Source organism: Pinus tabuliformis, chromosome 1_2, assembly GCF_031772625.1.
Source record: "Pinus tabuliformis cultivar Carrire ecotype Pingquan chromosome 1_2, CPIR1, whole genome shotgun sequence".
Lineage (NCBI taxonomy): Eukaryota > Viridiplantae > Streptophyta > Pinopsida > Pinales > Pinaceae > Pinus > Pinus tabuliformis.
The window spans coordinates 448,133,768-448,153,393 of record NC_142298.1 but is presented as its reverse complement, the minus strand read 5'-3'; positions in this window follow the sequence as shown (position 1 = coordinate 448,153,393).

Sequence of the window (19,626 nt, the reverse complement as noted above, 5' to 3'; positions counted from 1 at the left end):
ACTGGCGCGACTGTTCCTGGAACTTCCGCGCCAATTGGCGCGACTGTTACTGAATAAACTGTGCCAACCCCTTCTTTAGCTCAAAATTGGCACTGTTGTTCCAGCCAAAACCGCGCCAACCAAAAAAGCTTCACTTTCCGCGTCTCTATCACACGTACCAACTCCACAACCAGAGACCTGTAGGTTATGGGCCCTCCACGCTTCCACTGTGCCGCTCTGATACCAATTGTTAGACCAAACAATGCGCAACGGAAATAAAAATAAACATACATACACAGCACATACAAAATCACAAAACCATAACACAAAGATTTAATGTGGTTCACCCAACCAATCTGGGCTACATCCACCAGAACAGAGGCATTGGCAATCTTATTATTCAACAGGAGATTACAACAATTTTAATTCTTCACACATACTCTCAGCTCACCCTATTTTCTCTACACTCTCTCACAATCCTCTACGGGATTACATTTCTTATAGCTGGAGTATAAAACTGAATCATAAATTCCCTCACAACAAATATAGGATGCATTAACTCCTCCTCAAAAAATACTGGAGCTAATATAGCAACTAATCCTATTGTTGTCACATACATGAGATTTTTTCCAAAATTAATTAAAACAGAAAATCTCAACAGCACCAAGTTTGTTTCTATGTACCTTTGGTATTAAGGCATAACAGGTGGAACCAAAGACCCTAAGATGCTTTACCGAAGGAATGTGGCCATACCACATTTCATAAGAAGTCTTGTTTCTAATAGCATTAGATGGACATCTATTCTTTACATATACATCACATAGAATTGCATCAACCCAAAACATCAATTTTACATTCTTGAAAAACATCATGGAGCGCACCATATTTAAGATTGTTCTTTTCATTCTTTCAGCTACTCCATCCTGTTGGGGATTATAAGGCACAGTTGTTTGACGTTTGATCCCATGTTGGCGAAGATAGTTTTCAAATTCATTTGAAGTGTATTCTTTTCCATTATCAGTGCGAATAGAGCCAATATGAGATTGTGCATCATTTTCAATCCATGTATGAAAGTCCTTGAATGTTTGAAAAGCGTCAGATTTGTTATTCAATAAATAAACCCAACACATTCTGGTGTAGTCATCAATAAATATCATCATATATTTATTTCCATTTGCAGAAGGAACATGCATTGGACCACATAAATATTAATGAATGAGTTTAAGTTTTCTATGTGCTCTGGAATGTGAATCATGAAAACATGGTTTTCTATGCTTTCCTAGAATGCAAGCATCACATTGCTTAAGTTTCCTAGGAATTGTAGGAAAACCATTAACACCATTTTTCTTCAACAAGCAAAGGTTGTCATAGTTCAAGTGTCCAAATATAGCATGTCATAATAAACTTGATGGGAATGTACCTTCATCATAATGAGAATTGTATGAGAAATTTTGTGCAAGAGAAGTGTTACCTTGCAGCTTGAGAAGCCTTTCTTCTTCTATCCCCGTCATGACAAGTGAGTGATCTGATGCTTTTCTAACCTCAACCTTGCCATCAAACATATGAATGAAGTGTCCTTGCTAGCATATGTGGACCAAGGACAACAAGTTTCTCCTCAGTTGTGGGAGATATAAAACATCATGCAGAAGAAAGTATGGAAGACCAGGCAATTTAAGCCTGATTGTGCCAAGCCCTAATGGCTTGAGTTTTGGTTTGTCTAAAAAGTATATTGCTCCATCAACATTGTCAGTAAATTCTTCAAAAAAGTCTCTTCTAACAGTCATGTGGCAAGTTGCTCTTGAATCAAGCAACCAATCATTTTTCCAAGAAGCAAGTGAACCATTAAATAAGTCTTCATTTACTCCAATATTACAGTGTGCCACAACATAGTGAGTGGATTTAGGTGCTTTACCTTTCTCGATGTCATTAGTTTTACCTTTAGGTTGATTTCTTTCTTTCTCAATTCTGTCCGAAGGCAACTTACATGTGGATGCATCATGTGACCCATCTCTATTGCAACGTATGCAATGCAAATCTGACTTTTCTGCTTGAGAGTGTCTACTCCCCCTGCCTCTAAAATTTCTTCTTCCTCTTCCTCTTCTACCACCTCTTCCTCTAGAAGAATCTTGAGCAAGATTCTTCTCTCTATGTGCAAGACACACATCCTTTTTATAAGACTTAGGAGATGTCTTCTTCCCAAAATCTTTCTCTCTTTCAACAAAATTATTCACAAGGGAGTCAAAGGTAATTTCTTTGAGGTTTCCATTTTCTTGCAATGACTCAAGATAATTTGAGTAAGTGGGATAAAGTGCCTTGACAAAAGATATCAGAGGAATGTTTTGTTCAACATTAGTGACTTTGATATCATGCATAATAGATTTTACTTCTGATGTAAGAGAAAGAGGATCATCATTTTGTAATTCAAGGTTGAATAATTTAATCATGAGTTGAACAACTGCAAGTGTAGAGTGTGAGTCATAGAGTTCCTTTAGTTTTTGTAAGGCTTCGAAAGCATTTGAAAATGGTGAAATATGGCGACTCACCTCTTCATTTACTGATGTTGCAATCAAGGCATAAACCTTGTTGTTATTATTTTCCCAAATGGCAAATTCCTTGTTTGAGGTAGGCTATTGTGGTTCTTTGTCTCCTTCTCCAACACACACTCCTTTCCACATCTCATTAAAAATGAGGGTGTATTTGATTTTTTGAGACCACTCAGGATAATTCTCCTTCCCATTGATAACCACTCCCACAATAGATATTAATGAATGCATTGTAAAATCTATTTACTGTAAAAAATACTTCTTGTGGCAAAAAATGTGGTTGTGGTGGTTAGAATGCAAAAAGAAAATGTAATCTGATATTTATGGGACATAGGTAATATTTAGGGTAGTGGTTACTTGGCGAAGGTTGATATGGGAAGGGTACTATATGGGAAAAGGGGATACATATGAAGGATGAGGGATTAACCTGTGTGGGGAGGGTTGACGGTATACCAACGAGGTATGGCAACATTAACGAGGTATGGCAATGTTAATCTGTGTATGGAGACCCATGGTAATGCAAGAAGGGAGTGTTACATACCATGGGAGAGGGCCAAGAGTGGTGTATACAATGTTCAAAACCAAGAGTGGCGAGGGATGTGAGTGCATATATGGAAGATGAACATATATGGAGAAGGGGCGGTGACATTGTATTATATGACTGCACAAATCAAAATACCATACAATGTGAGGGAGGAAGCAACCAGATAGTAGGCAGCATAAGGGAAGGAGCAACTAGATAGTAGGCAGCATAAGGGAAGGAGCAACCAGATAGTAGGCAACATAAGGGAAGGAGCAACCAGAAGAGGGCATAGAGACAACATGTTGTGGACCACGATTCCGTTGCACGGAAACCAGGAGTTGACAATGAAACAATTGAAATAATACCAACAGTTGGAAACAACATTTTATGTATATGAAAATAACTTTATATTCGACGTTCTATGTATATGAGACTGCCACAGTGCGACTCAGCGCCATAATGTTACCACAACATCGATACCTGAGACTTGTGCAGTAATACATTTGCTACATTGAGGTTGTGGACAACGTGATAATCCAACCCACCTGCCTTCCCCATCGATGAAGATGTAGAGGCTGAGGTCGGCTTGAAATCCATCACAACACAGTGGAGAGGGGGGTTGCGTATGAACTAGAGCAAATGCAGCATTAAACAAACAACTTCACTGAACCAGAGAAAATGCAATGTTAAACACCAAATGCAGATGAAGATAAATAATGCAAGGATAACATTATTAGAAACAACATCACAGGTGTATAGAATGCAAAGAAGGTGACAATTCTGCAAAATAGGCAGAACAAGAGGGAGTTACAACTGTTCAGGGCAGAACAACAAAAAATGGAGTTGGCTCTGATACCATGTCAAGCCAAGTGGTAACTCCTCAAATGAGAATATGTTTATTCATTTGAGTTGTTCATAGTTATATACATGAGAGAGTGACTCTTGAGTTTCATCTCCCGATGACTCTTCATTTTCCCTTATTTATTATTTATAATATTTACAATTTTTCACCCAATCCCTACGATTAAGTGTCAACATTTTAGATATTTTTCTCCGAGTGACACTAGGAAATCGAAGAAATCCTTAGAATTTGAAGAATATTTGAATAGTTGTCTTAGTATGCATATTTTCTTTAATTATTCTAAAACTTTATGTGGCTTTTGAAACCATAAGAAGTAATAAAAATCCAATAAGCCCTGGGAGTCCATTACATCCACAATGTGCCATTAATATGAAATAGTATATGGTTTTTAAATCCTTTATAAATGTAACCAATGCACACCATTAATACTTTCTATAAATTTCTAAACTATCATTTCTATTTACCTCTAAATTTGTTGTTTTACTAGAAAATAACACATTATAATTTATCACAAAAAGTTGATCATGAAATGCATTTGGATATGATTGGGGTTTTTTGCACATATCATTTTCCTTTAGTATCCTCCAAATCCAATGATAAATTGTATTATTATAATTTATCACAAAAATTTAATCATGAAATGCATTTGGCTATGATTGGGGTTTTTGCACATATAATTTTCCTTTAATGTCCTTCAACACTTGATTCTAATTTTCCTTTAATATCTTTCAACACTTGATTCCAATCTAATGATAAATTGTATTAGGATTAAAAGTTAAGAAATTATTAGTAGTTGTCTGCAATTCATATGTACATATACATGGAGATATTAATCACAATATTGTTCTTCATGAAAATCTTATTAGTCCCTACCCCTTTGAGGCTGTAGGGACTATTGTAATCAGTTTTCAGTTGCTTCATTAGTTTGGCACAAGAACCAAGTTACTTAATTCACATAAACCTAATGTTTTTAATTTATATTTTATAAAGTATTTTTAAACACCTTTTCATCAACCTATAGGTTTCTTCTCACTGTTATTTTGACCAATCTGACGAATCTGTGATTTAAACATCTTATTTGGCCTCATATCGAGGCAAAATGTACTTAAAAGTTAGGATAAATGTCAATTGATCTCGATAGTTTCAGTCTCAATTATTTAATGCTAACATTAGTTTTGAAGACATTTCATGTTTGGAAAAATTAAGAGGTTACAAGATTGTAGACATATTGAAAACTTTGCATGGCAGTAACACATGTTGAAATATGTTGAAATTTTGCATGGTAGTAGCCACTTGTCTTTAGTTCTGAAGACTATGGCCACTTGTCTTCAATTCTTCTTCAATTATAAAGACTATATGGCATCCAACCTTCCAAAGACTCTATCACAACCAACCTTTTTGCAAATTTCTCAAACAACAATTTTCTCTAATGCTTTGATTCTCAATTTGCAGATTTCTCAAACAAGAATTTTCTCTAATGCTTTGATTCTCATGGCAGGATGTTGAAGCCTCATGGCAGGATGCTGAAGCCACACTGCAAATATTAAGAGAAAGATAAATGTTAATGATTCATGAAGAGTAATACCTGTCTTCCCGCAACATTTTCCAGCTTCTGTCTATTTTCCTTTTTCCTTTTGCTGCAGGAGGCATTAGCTTGGCTTCTTCAGAAGTCTGAAGAAATTTGCTTCTTCTGAAGTCTGAACAAAGCTGCAAGCACCTGCACGGTCTATTTTGCTTTTGTTACCTTTATTTTTCCTTACAATATCGAAATTGGCTTCATTTTTCCTTGCAATATTTAAATTAACTATTGAAGTTAACTATTCTCTTTCTCTACTTCAATTGCTCAATTACTGAGAGATGTTTGCAGACAAACTTGAAAAAATGATTATATTTCTTCTTGCTTTCAAAATTGAAAAAATGATTCTATTTCTTGTTGCAATCTTGAAGAAACTGTTTCTATTTCTATTTGCAAGGGTATTTATGCTTTCTGCTTTCTATGACAAATTAATTGACACATAATAAAGGCTCTATTAGAGTCGGTCTGGTCATCCCTCCGTCAGAGATCATTTCTCTTATTGCATTTCATTTTTAGGTGTCTCGCTCGATTCACTCAGTTGCATTCCGCTAGGGGCATGCCATAATCTGACGGGAGGGTCTTGTTATTCATTACCCCTCATGCCTTATACCTGCTGGCTCAGGTCTTTTAATCAAGCTTTTAAAGTCACTTACAGTCCTGTTTTAGTCTTTTGATCAGCAGAGTCATTTCAGTTACTAGGTCTAGGGTTTCACAAATTGTGTCTTCAAAGTGTCCAATAATGCCAGCAGACCCATGAGGGAGGTTCTTAATAAGTTTTCATTTCCAAATATTTTCATCATCATATGCTCGACTATGACTTTTCTTCAAAACTCTGTTTTGAAGAAAATTCGTCATTTCGTTTTGTAATAAATTGCCATGTAATTTTCAAAAGTTTTTTCAGTTGTTGAATTCTTCAGATGCAGCCCTAGTCATCCTTTGCCCAAACTTGATGCCATCATCCCTGCAAAAAATTGACAAGAATTTCATCATTCTAAGCCAAAAATCAAAGAAGAAACAGAAGAACAGGGTTTGTATTAAAGTGAAAAAGTGCCAAAAGCTAAAACATTACAAAGATGGGTTTTTGAGAACCAAAAATCAAAGCCATGTCTTTATAAAGATTTTTCTGTGTGTATAATGTCATTTGCATCCAAGAAGATCAAGGAAAGTCAAAGTTAGTGGTGAGAAGGCGATTTTTAAAGCCAAGACTGTGTTTATTGCCTGCGTGGCACATTGGGTTAGAGCGTGGCACACATAGGCTGCGTGATGCATTGGGCCTCCTGGCACAGTGCTTTTCTCCACTGGCGCGACGCATTCACAAGGTGCGGCACACTAGGCTTGCGCGCGGCGCACAGAACCTCCAAGACAAAAAATCATTGTGGCTTCAATAAAAATCAAACCCATCATTCCATTAGACATGTTCATTGCTTGAAACATCCATTGCTATGCCAAGAGGTCAAAGGATATCGACTTGAGGGTTAGAGGAGAAAATTTTGTGTTTGAAGGGCCGAGACTGTGTTTGAAAGGCCACGCGATGTCTTGGAGGAGGTCGCGGTGCACACAGACAGCGCGACGCATTGGGCGCAAATTCACAGTGCTTTTTTCCACTATCGCAGCGCATCCAGGAGGTGTGGCACACTAGGTTTGTGCACGGCGCACAGAGCCTGCAGGACAGTTTTATGCCATCTCTGTCGTCAAAACTCACTAAAACTCCATTTTTCTGCTCCAAGTAAGTTCAAGTGTGCTTCTATTGAATTTAACTTGTGTTGGGTGTTGTTTGGAGGGAGAATTCAAAGGTTTGAAAGTGTGAAAATATAAACCCTATGTGTATATCAAAAGCTACTCCTTTGGGGTTTTAAAGTTGGTGTTTTGAAATTATGATGCTGGTGCCAACTCTATTTTCCCACCTGTGATCCTTTCCTATGCCCTAACCGCCCAAACCAATCATATCCCAGCTTCCCATTTTCCCTATTTTACAATCACATCAATCCCTATCACCATTCTCCCCCTCCTATATCATTTATCACTATATCATTCATAAAATCCCTAAATCCCCACTCCCTAAACATAGTCAAGTGACTATTTGCACATTTCTTCACTTGAAAAACTCCATCATCCGCTTTTCTCGCTGTCCCATATTCCTCACAGTCCCATTTCCCTTTGGCACATTCGGCATTGAAAAAACACATCACCTATTTCTCTTTGTCAAACCAACATGACAGAGACAGATTCATCATATGAGCAAGACAGTGACTCAACCACTGAGCTTAATGTGCCGAGAAGGCCTCGAAAAGGTGGCAGACATGTCAGAGAAGAGTCTACTTCCTTAACTCAATTGCAGGCCTGCCCGCTTGCAATGACATGCTTTCAGCAACTGTCATGCTTTCAGTATTGTGAGATGATTGCTCAGATCCAGCATCATCAGGAGTTAGTTCGGTTGTTTGTTTTGCATTTGCATGATAGTCATGTTACTCTTGTTGGAATAAACTTCACCTTGACACCAGAAACCATCTCTGAGGCCACCAGGATACAGAATATAGGGGAAGAGTGGAACAAGAGGCAGCAGCTGGATAGATCATATTATGAACCTTACATCAGGCCTAGCTATTTGAAGCAGCTCAGGAGAGTATTCCCATTTCAGTTTCTGAAGGAATCTTATGCGTCGTTGATGAGACTCATTATTAGATACTTCAGTTGTGAAGGTCGCTTCTCACGCCTCTATGCATACCATATCAGGTTACTGATGCATTTCACGAGAGTGAGGTTCATGACCACTCTTGTGCAGAAGAAGACTCTGGAACAACAGTACAACAACATTTACCACTGTGCACTCATCAAGATCATTATTGTGCATCAGCTTGGTTTGCAGGGTATCACATGGGAAGATTTCATTTCCCGTGAGTTTTTCACAGTTTCAGTAGTTCATCAGGAGGTTGTCCATCATACCAGTGAACCTTCGTATCAGCACGGAGGTTAGGAGGTAGAGACTACTAGTGTGCCGGAATATGTCACCTATCAGAGAGGCACGAGAGGATTGTTTGCATCAACAAAGCGAGTGTTATCTCCACCTAGTGTGGAAGGGGCCTCACTTCCGACATCAGCATCACAAGTACAGGACAGAGGCAAGAATCTAATGCAGGATGAGGGGCCTTCAGGTGAGCGGGACTTTATTCTTATTCAGGATGACGATACAGACATGGGCCCACAAAGTGCACATCTTAGAGAGATCATCCAAGAGCAGCAAACAGAGATCAAAGCCTTATCCCTTGACTTAAAGAGGGCTAAGTGGAATATGAAATACTTGGAGCAGAGGAAACAACAGCTTGAAGATCAGCAAGCAATCATGAAGTTACAAAACATCCGCGAGAATCGCCAAGCTGCACAAGGACGAGGATTGAGCTCACTTCATTGGAGCAAGAGATTAATGATGATCGGGAGTCTTGGCTCGAAAGAATCAACATCCACTTGGAGAGACTGCTGGACAAGGCCGATAGGGATAAAGCATTGTTGAGACACATGGTTTTCCATTACAGGGCGCGACATATGAGTTCCAAGGCACGAATAAGGAATCTAAAGGCAAAATTGAAGAAGGCGACAAAGAAGCAAAAGAGGCAAAAGGAGCATGATCGACTCCAAATTTGGCCGAAGCTTCTTTGGCTGAGCATGGTACTTGATTGGGGACCTACAGCCCAAATTTCAAGGAATTTGGAGAAAATTTTGTCAATTTTGAAATTTTTGGTTACAAAACAGGTTTTTCTGCCCAACGCGTAGCGCCACTTGGCGCGCGCTTATAATTGGGAGGTCCTTTGGAGGAAAACTTTGTATTTCTGAATTTTTCATCAAAAGTTATGCATGCTCATGGATTACCTAAGGATTTCATCAAGTTCTGGGTTGCCTAAAGGGTCAAAAACACCCTAAAATGACCTCTCTGCCACCTTTTGCACCCACAAGAAGCGGTCTTGGGACATTGAAGTTTTGGAGGGGTAAATGACATCCAAATCCAGAAATTCCACTTGGGTTGGAAAGTAGACAGGCAGGGCTTTCCAACAAGTACACTTGAGCTCAATTTGGACTTCGGGAAGTGCCTCAAAGTTAGCTCCAAAGTTGTGCTATGCATACAAATTTTAGCGCAGCGCATAGAGAATTTTGGCCTGTTTTTCACTCAACAGCTCATAATTTCGCCCAGTTTTGACCAGTTTTACTTTTTGATGTAATTATTGATCTATCTTGATGTAACTTGTTGATTATGAGGTAATTTTGGCACATATTTACTTGTTCTAGAAGATTCATTCACTAAAAGGTGAAAATTAAATGAATGAATCAGTTTCCTAGCATATAGGGGTAAGTTGTTTGACTACCTAGATTTCAGTTCCTTGTTTAGAATTGGTTCAAAGAGCTCCTAGAATGATGAGCTTGACCCCTAGAGGCAAGGGAATAGGTTTGGCTTGTCAATATTATGTAATTTCTAAGTCATTTTCAGGGTTGGACACTTAGGATTGCTTGGCACTCTATTGTACATTTCATTTATGCAATTTTGGCAAAGGAAGGACCAGGGTTTTGCAGCTTTTGTTGGGATCCATGTGGCTCTATGCTTTGATGGTGTGTTTCTCTATGTATTTGTAAGTTCACTGATGTTTATGTGTATCATTTTCCCTTCTCTTGTCTTTTGCAATTAAACAAATGAGTGATTAAGGTAGAATTCATTGGACTGCTATGCTCTGCCTTGATATTTTGTTTAATTCTTCATTTTTTCATCTGTTTGAGGAGGACTCTTGAGACCCTCTTTCCCTCCTTAGCTCCTCACCAGTCTGATCCACCCATTCATTCAATTAAAAGCATCAAAACTACTGCCTATCTTGCCCCTACCTGAACTCTGCAAAAATCTGGCCTCATCCCCGGACCCAAAATTTTCTTGTCCCTTTTTTCCAACAAAACCCTCAAAAACTCAAAACAAATCCTTGCACTTCATACCTAGCCTAAGATCAGTTGTTAAATCAGTCATCTCAAGCCCCATTGATTATCTTTCGCTGAGATTGACCGGAAAGAGCCCTCTCCTGTCCTCGTAGGGCTAGCTACGAGGCTGAGTGTGGTTTGATGTGGACCTAGAACCTTGTCTTTTCAGCTTGAGGCAAATCTAGGCTCTAACAAGGTCAATTTGCATCTAAAGATTTCACAATAAAGCTATGTACTCTGTTGAATTGTAAACTCAAGCAATCTTAACCAATTAACAGAAATAATAGGAATAGCAAATCCGCAATTTCAACTACAATTGAAAATGAGAAAAAAACCAACAATTACAAAATGACCTAAACTGAAAAATTTAGCACCTGCTATGAGGGGAGTGGGCCCTGCCTCCCTGGAACAGAGTGTTGTGGAAAGACTTAAGGAGTTACGAAATGAACTTATTCAATGCACACAAAAACTGTCAGATTGCAAACCAGCTTGTTCTATTAATCAGGCCAATATAGGATAATGTATCATAGCGCAGTCTAGCCTCTTTCATGAAGAGAGACTCTACTTTAGACCATTTCATAACTATCTAACTGTAAGAAATATGCTTAATAAAAAGACCAGAATCTTGAGCCTGCTTACGCATCCTGCAAAAGCCAAATCTTCAAAAAGTATCTTAGTTTACGAATGCCGGAAAAGACCAGAATCGGGGGAAGGAGGTGTCCTTAAATGGCCTCTCACATGACGAATGCGCCTTACTGTAACGAAGTGTACACCAGGCTCTTATCTCCTTGGCTGGATGGAATGACCAGGAGAATTCAGACGACCATCCTTAGACCTGTAATAGCAGTAGTTTGCACAAATTCCGACTTCCTTCCTTAATGGCTTGCCTAAGAGCCTAGGATCCATAGTTCACTTGCCAAGCTTGCCTACTGCTTGCCTAACTTGCTTACTGGCTTTCAATAATTTGCTAAAGGACTTGCTAAGCGGTCACGGCCAGGTTCTTTGTGCACAACCAGCGGCCAACCAACACATTAATTGATGTTCACAAGGAGCTCCATGCACAACGTCAATGCAGACGATCATCAACAACATTTGGCATTCACCATTAAAACATACGCACAACTCAATGTTGAACGCAGAAACTGGATTTTGAGGATTTCCTGCTTGGGAAAAGAGGGCATGTAATGGAAGGAAATGTAAGGTTGGTAGCGTAAGGTTGTATGAGTAAACGAGGTAGATGATCCAAAGTGTGGTAACTAATGGAGCACCCAAGGGACACGTGAAGTGCATGCAATGCAAGCTCCCCGTGACAAGTCAAGTCTTTTCCTTCTTTCTTTTCGCATAATAATAGATGCATACGAGCCTCTAAGGTGGCTTTCCTTCAAAGTTATCGAATACTAGAATCTTTCATCTTTACGCTATCTCTGGTTATCAAAAGCATTTGAGTGAGTCTGTCCTACTTTGTATATTCAAAGTGAATGTATTTCTTCCCCTCAAACCCAAGGAGTTTTTCTCTTTACGCTATTTCTCTAACACGGGTCATCACTTCAAAGCCACACGTCAGAGTATCCCTCCTTCCTATCATTAGGGTATGGAACCGCTTCACCAACTACTGCCGCAATTGTAACAAGCTTTGTCGGGTAAGGACTTGTTGCCCGCCAACCCATCTTGTTATAAATTTTACATTCCTTAATTTATTAATTTACATACATTACTTCTCACATGCGGCATTAAAGTGTGGCATTAAATTATTAGAGGAAATCCTTGAAACTAGAGTTTGAATTTATACATGATAAGCATAAGAATTAAATATGCATGTGTTATGTCTAACCTAACTAATATAATAATGAACATACAACCTAACTTAACTAATATAATAATGAACATACAACCTAAGCAAAATATGACCTAGTATACTATTATAATAATGAACATACATCTTAACCAAAAGATGAACTAGTATATTACTTTGATCTCATATTGGCGGAAGAGACCATTTGATGTTAAAATATAACTTGTATGTCTCCCTTACACAAGAAGCAATATAAAGGAAATATATTTGAGTGCAAACCCAAAGCATTCTAATGAAATATGCTAGACATTTATGAAAAATGAAATATGTGAGACATTTATGAAATTCAGGTTATTGGTAATAATAAAATAGGGTTGTTAAATAAGTGAGGCTTTATAATTGTAAGGGATTAGGGATATAAGAATTGAAGGATATTATTGGGTTAGGGGTCATACATGTTAAGGATTCAGGAAATTTAGGGTGTAGAGGATTAGACATTTTGGCAATTGATGGTTAAGAGATATAGAGGTCGTAGATTTAATTGAATAAGGTTGATGTAATAACAACAATTAGGATTAGGGGTAAGGGACTATAGGTGTTAGGGGTTAGCGAGTAAGGGTTACATTGAACAAAGAATAATAGAGATCAGGAGTGATAAAATTATGAGTTTTGGGTGAGAAAGATGTACTAGTTATAATGTTGATAGTAGTCAAGTTTTAGGGTTAAGGGTTAGGTAGGTTAGGCTTCATGGGAATTAGGGTTTATGGTTTAGGTGTTAGGAGTGAAAGATGTTAAGTTTTAAAATTGTTATGGTTATAAAGGTTATTACTTAAGGTTTACAATTTTTATGATTTTGTGAACATGGGTTGTGGGTTATGGCTATTATAGTTAGGGCTTAAACATAGTGGGTTATGGCTATCATAGTTAGGGCTTAAACATTAGAGCTTAGAGTTTATTGATGATAGGAATAGGGAATTCATTAAGGATTCATATATTATGCTTATGCATAGTATTATAGATGATTATTTTGGTTTTAAAAATTATAGATATACAATGTAGGGGAATTTTTAATTAAAAAATATGTAATTTACTATTAAAATTGGTAATTGTTTGGTGAATGGTATCAATTTAATCATTTATGTGTAAAGATAAACAATTTTTAACTAAATGAGTGAATGCTTTTTTCTTTTTTTTAGAAAATGTCCAAAAAAATGGCTAATTGGTGAAATTTCCTCCTAAAAATTTTGTTGGATATGAATTTAGGTTGATTGGTGCAAGAGATTATATAGGTTATAAGATTAGGTTTATAGAATTTATGTATTATATTAGGAGTTACTAATTAGCGATTATAACCTTTAGTGCTTGTAAAGGTTAGAATTTTCAAGGGGTGTGGTTAATAGGGAATAAGGGTGTAAGGATTAGGTGTTACAATGGTCACAGGTCAATGCTTTGAGTTCTAGAAATTAGAGTTATATTGATCAACATTTATATGCTTTTGGTTTACCTTTCATAGTGATTAGATGTTATGGGGATTATATATATGTCAAGGGTTATATGGGTTCACAATTAAGGGATAAGCATACAGGTTAAATGGCTATGACTAGTAGGTGTTATGAACTAATGTTAATTGTGGTAATGGTTATAGGTTATTATTACACAATATAGGTTATCGATGATGTATTTTTTTTTGTCATGTCCTAGCATTTCATGTCATGGATTTGTAATGTATAGTGTTGGCAGCCATATTTAGATACAACATAGGTATGCCTACCTCAACGATAATTTATATGATTAAATACCTCAATTTTCCTTGTGCTACTTCCTAAGATTCACAAATGGCAGCAATAGAAACTTTTCAAAAAAACTAGTAAACATCTCACAATCCTGTTATAAGCCAAGCATCTTATATTATAAGTGGGCACGTCAATGGATTTATCTATGATCCATAGAATGTAAATTTACCCCCAAAAATAATAGAAAGAGAAGAATTTAGTGTGTCTTGATAAGGGAGTTGTCTATAATGCAACTTTTTGAAGATTCCGGTGACGGAATCCGGCGAAGAAATTGAGGTCAAATCTTGATTTCTTGCAGTTAAAATGGTTTTTTAACTGCATATTTGGATTCAGCACCCTGAAAAACCCCTGGGACGCTTTCATTGTGCAGAAACTAGCTATCAAACTTGCGATTCCAATAATTCTTGCCGGATTTCGACCGGAAAAATCCGCCGGAAAGGCTTTCAAAAAGTCGCGTTATAGACAACTCCCTTGATAAGGGAGTTGTCTATAATGTGACTTTTTGAAGATTCCGGTGACGGAATCCGGCGAAGAAATTGAGGTCAAATCTTGATTTCTTGCAGTTAAAATGGTTTTTTAACTGCATATTTGGATTCAGCACCCTGAAAAACCCCTGGGACGCTTTCATTGTGCAGAAACTAGCTATCAAACTTGCGATTCCAATAATTCTTGCCGGATTTCGATCGGAAAAATCCGTCGGAAAGGCTTTCAAAAAGTCGCGTTATAGACAACTCCCTTGATAAGGGAGTTGTCTATAATGCGACTTTTTGAAGATTCCGGTGACGGAATCCGGCGAAGAAATTGAGGTCAAATCTTGATTTCTTGCAGTTAAAATGGTTTTTTAACTGCATATTTGGATTCAGCACCCTGAAAAACCCCTGGGACGCTTTCATTGTGCAGAAACTAGCTATCAAACTTGCGATTCCAATAATTCTTGCCGGATTTCGACCGGAAAAATCCGCCGGAAAAACGCCGTACTGATAAAGACAACGAACAGATAAGATCGCAGACCGATTACTAACAAATTTTTGGAGCTTTCCCCACAATACAATTGATAACTACCCAATTTAATGGATCGACATTATCCCCAATTTAATGGATCGACATTATCGTATTTAAAATTTAAATATCGTGACAGACTGACATATAATCAAACATACAGAAATGTAGATGCAAGTGGAAGAAAAATCGAATGAGAGGTGCCCACAAATAAAGGAGCCGCCCTCCTGCTGGAAACATACAAAATAAAATATGTGCAGTAGACAGGTCACGTCGAAAACACGAGAGCGATTTTTTCTTTTAACACGTGGCGGTTAGCAGGAGAATACCGTATTGGGGAAAAAGCAAAGACGCGGTAGAGTAGTTCCTTTCTTGTCGGTTCTGAGTTACCGGGAAGTTAACTTGAGTGCGTGGGAATACGGAAGGATAAACACGATAGCTGGTTACGGACCTCTTAATTGCACTAAGGTTGGATTATGCTCTTCTGATGTGGAAACCTCCAAGGGTTCAAAAGTATGGAAACTCTAAATATTGACAATCAATATGTATTCATTTTAATTTTAGTATTGGGAGTGATAAATTTTCTTTGAGATTTAGTATGAAGATGCATCAAATTTTTTGAGATGTAAATTTTAATGTTTAGTCTAGATTGAGTTAATTTTTTTGTATAAATTTTGAGTTAAAAATCACAAATTAAACAGATTAAATTTATCTTAAATATCTAACAAAAATCAATAAAAATAATAAAATAAATTTTTATTTATTTTAATATACAGTTATTTTTATTTTATTTTATTGACCTAGTTAACATATCTACCATATTAGGCTGGAGAGTGCCTCATTTAAAAAAAATGATTTGGCTGCCTCTAATTTTCATTGTTCAATAACATATTTACTATATTAAGCTGGAGAGTGCCTCATTTAAGAAAAAAACGATTTGGCTGCTCTAATTTTCATTGTTCAATAACCTCAATTAAATTAAATTGATTACATTTACTCCAAAGTTAATTTGGATATGTTTGAAATTTTAATCCATTTTTTAAAATTGATATATTAGTTTGATTAAAATCTTACTATACTAAAAGTTTTACTTGTTTCATATCGAATTGTGGTAGTTTTACTGCAAGTTTAATTAATAAAATTAATATGATATTGCTTAAATAAGTTACATTTTAGATTTTTTGGTTTCGATTCTACCAATTTTTTAGTTAAATTTTAATTTTTGATATTTAAAATTGTTTTTGACTTTCTATATGTATATATTCAACATACTAACCAAAAATTCTAAAGCACTAAAATTATGAAGAGTTTATAACTTAAATTTATAATTTCAAATAAAATATAGACAAACAACCCTACACAATAAATCAAGAAACATCACAACAAAACTCATATATACGAATCTTCTTATATCATTAAACAACCCAAATCATCATAAACAATAAACCGAGAAACATTACAACAAAACTCATATACGCGAATCTTCTTATATCATTAAACAACCCAAATCATAGAAACTTGAATACTCTTTGTAGATCGCAAAACCCTCTAAAACCTAGAACTAGAACACATAGGCTATGATTTTTTTTTTTTTTTATTTTTTTTTTTTTTTTTTTTCAAAAGGTGGAAAAACCTATCAAACTCAGTTTGTCAAACCAACAGTGAGGACAGCCATCTCTGGCTGCTATCCGCGAATGTTAGTTTAACACATCACTGTTATCAAGGAAAACCACGCCACCTGAAATAACCCGCTGGTGGTCCGTAAGGGAGCAGGGTTTCACTCCTGCCAGATGCCTCTAGGTCTTGGGCCGTTAACCTGTTTCCTTACGTCCGAGGAAGACGAACTCTTAGCCAAGCAGAAGCAGTTTTAGGGCATACTCCAGACCCGTACGTAGGCTATGATTTATTTGAATGAGAAATTACATATCTTTTAATTTTGTAATTTATTGATATATTTTTTTACGGGCTTAAATATAATCATGCGATATGATAATTTATTGAAAAAATTTGCATATTTTAATTTTTTTATATTTTTTACATTATTGGGTAGTGTATTTTCTGGAGATCGGTAAATTTTTCAATGTTCAAAGTAGAAATGACCTGTTTCTTTTTTAAATAAAAATGAAATATTCATTAGATAAAAAATAATATTATCAGTAATAAAAATAAATAAATGAAATATTCATTAATTTTAGTGTAATAAAAAGTATAATATTTTTTTACTTTAAAAAAATATTTTAATGTAAAGGATAACTAATATTTCACTATTCATGACAGATGCAAGGTTAATTTAATTGGTTATGGCAATGAAAATCAAGTGTTATGTGTGAGGAGGTTTGAGGTTCAAACCCTCTATTTGTGGAAGGCACATACATAGACCCTTTAATTGGTCATGGTAGTGAAAATTAAGTGTTATGTGTGAGGAGGTTTGAGGTTCAATCCCCCTTATGATTTTGACAAAATCTGGTATGGACTTTTGTAAATCCATATTTTTTTTTTCAACAGAAAAAGCATAATATTTTTATATCAGAAATATAAAAGAGTCCAAATATATAATAAAGGAAATGTTCCAATGATCTGTAACAACAGAGAAGCCATGAGCTGGTGAAAAGAGGCCAGAAGGCCAGATCCAAAGAAGAAGAAAAATATATCAGGTATCCATCCACAAGGACCGACGCATAGACCAGATTCGGAACAAAAGTTCGCCTGAAGGCAAGGAGAAACCGTCCAGAGAATAACCTGTACAGAAAACAAAACTATATTCTGAAGTAGACCTGTTCAAAAAATGGAAAGCCCATAGCATATTGATCGAATCAGCTAGCATCTTTAATCACAGAAGCAAAACATAGAGAAACTTGCAAGAAAAAACTAGAAATTGGGAGGGTAAAAGTCCTGGATGGAGTAACATTTCCCATCAGAGGTAACCTGTAGATGCCACGCTCCCGGAGCAGATTGAAGGCCTTTTTTTGATAAGGAGTCTGCCGTCTGATTTTGTTCCCTGCGAATGAAATTGACTAAGGCACCTTTAAAGGATGACCAGTAGAATCTGATGCGATTAAGCCAGCCCTCAAGATGAGGCCTGGAAATGGAGATTTTCCCAGCCATATAATCCACTAGAACTTTTGAGTCACCATAAATAGGAATGTCTTGAATATTTAAGAAAAGGCAGAAACTCATGAGACCAGCAAGGGCCATCGCCTCAGCCATCATATTAGAACCCCTCCCCCCATTCCAGTGAGCGAAGAAAAGACTGTCTTCATCTGCTAGAATATGGAAACCACAGCCACAAACCCCATTCTGTGCAGCACCGTCGAAAAACGCTCTAGGCAGAGATGAGGACGCCAGAGGAAAATTTGAAACAGGAGGCATTCCCAGCATGGGTGAGGAGGGCTGAAATTCCTCATAGAGATCACAAATGGAGGAAAAAATTTCCAGCATCGGAGACTTTTTGTCATTGAAGATGAAATTATTCCGCCACCTCCAAATACACCAGAAACTAATGATAAAGATGGATCTCCATTTGGCGTTTTGTTTACTATACCAAGTAAAAGCATCCATGATCGACAACTGAGACATGAATTTAAAACCATATCGAATCTCCAGGAGCGTCCAAATTTGGCGGGAGCCCTTGCAATTCAGGAATAAATGAGAATTGTCTTCCTCGACCGATCTGCAAATGGGGCATATACCAGGACCCTGCCAACCACGCTTTTTTAAATTGTCCCACGTTAGATTTTTATTGTGGAATGATAGCCATGAAAAAAAGACCATTTTTAATTGACACCCCGCTTTCCAGAAAATACTCGGGAAGGAACAGTCATTTTGATGCTGTCTACCACTAATCATGTTACGGTATATGTCCTTTACCCTGATGCTGTCCATTCCATGAGAGTTTCCCCAGATGAGACCGTCCGCTCTCAGCTTCCCACCAGATTGGGATAGGGCCATGCCATCTCTCAATCAGCCCATCCCAAAAAAAGATACCCTTCCTGTGAAAGAACTTTAACAGGGGAACAGGGACGCGGATCTCCTCACTGCCACATAAAAAAGAGTCTTTTCCCACCAGAATCTGCTCCCCTGTTTGAAAACGCCATAAGAGATTCTTCCGGAACATATTTTCAATTTTTCTCAGGCTCAGCCAAATTGGAGATCCGCGTGAAAGGCCTATGCTACCTCTTCTGAACCAAAAGGATAAACTCTTACTGTGCAGATACTTCTCCTGAATAATGTTACTCCAAATACCTTTCTCGAAGATCTCCCACCATAACGTTTTACAAAGGAGAGCTTTTCCAAAGGACTTCAGGTCTAACAGACCCCAGCCACCCATAGATTTCGGAGCAGATATATGTGAAAGCTTCGAGAGGTGAAACTTTCTTTTCCCTGCCTGACCACCCCAGATGAAGTTGGCGGTGAGTCTGTTCATAGATTGAATGATGCTTGCTGGGAGGAAAAACAGGTGCACCTAGTAAACCGCCAGCTGGTTTAAAACCGATTGGGCCAAAACAACTCTCCCGGCCAGAGAGAGGCTTCTGTTCTCCCATGCTGAAATCTTCTTGAAATATCTCTCAGTTAACCACAACCAATCAGATTTTGAGTAACCATTTGATTT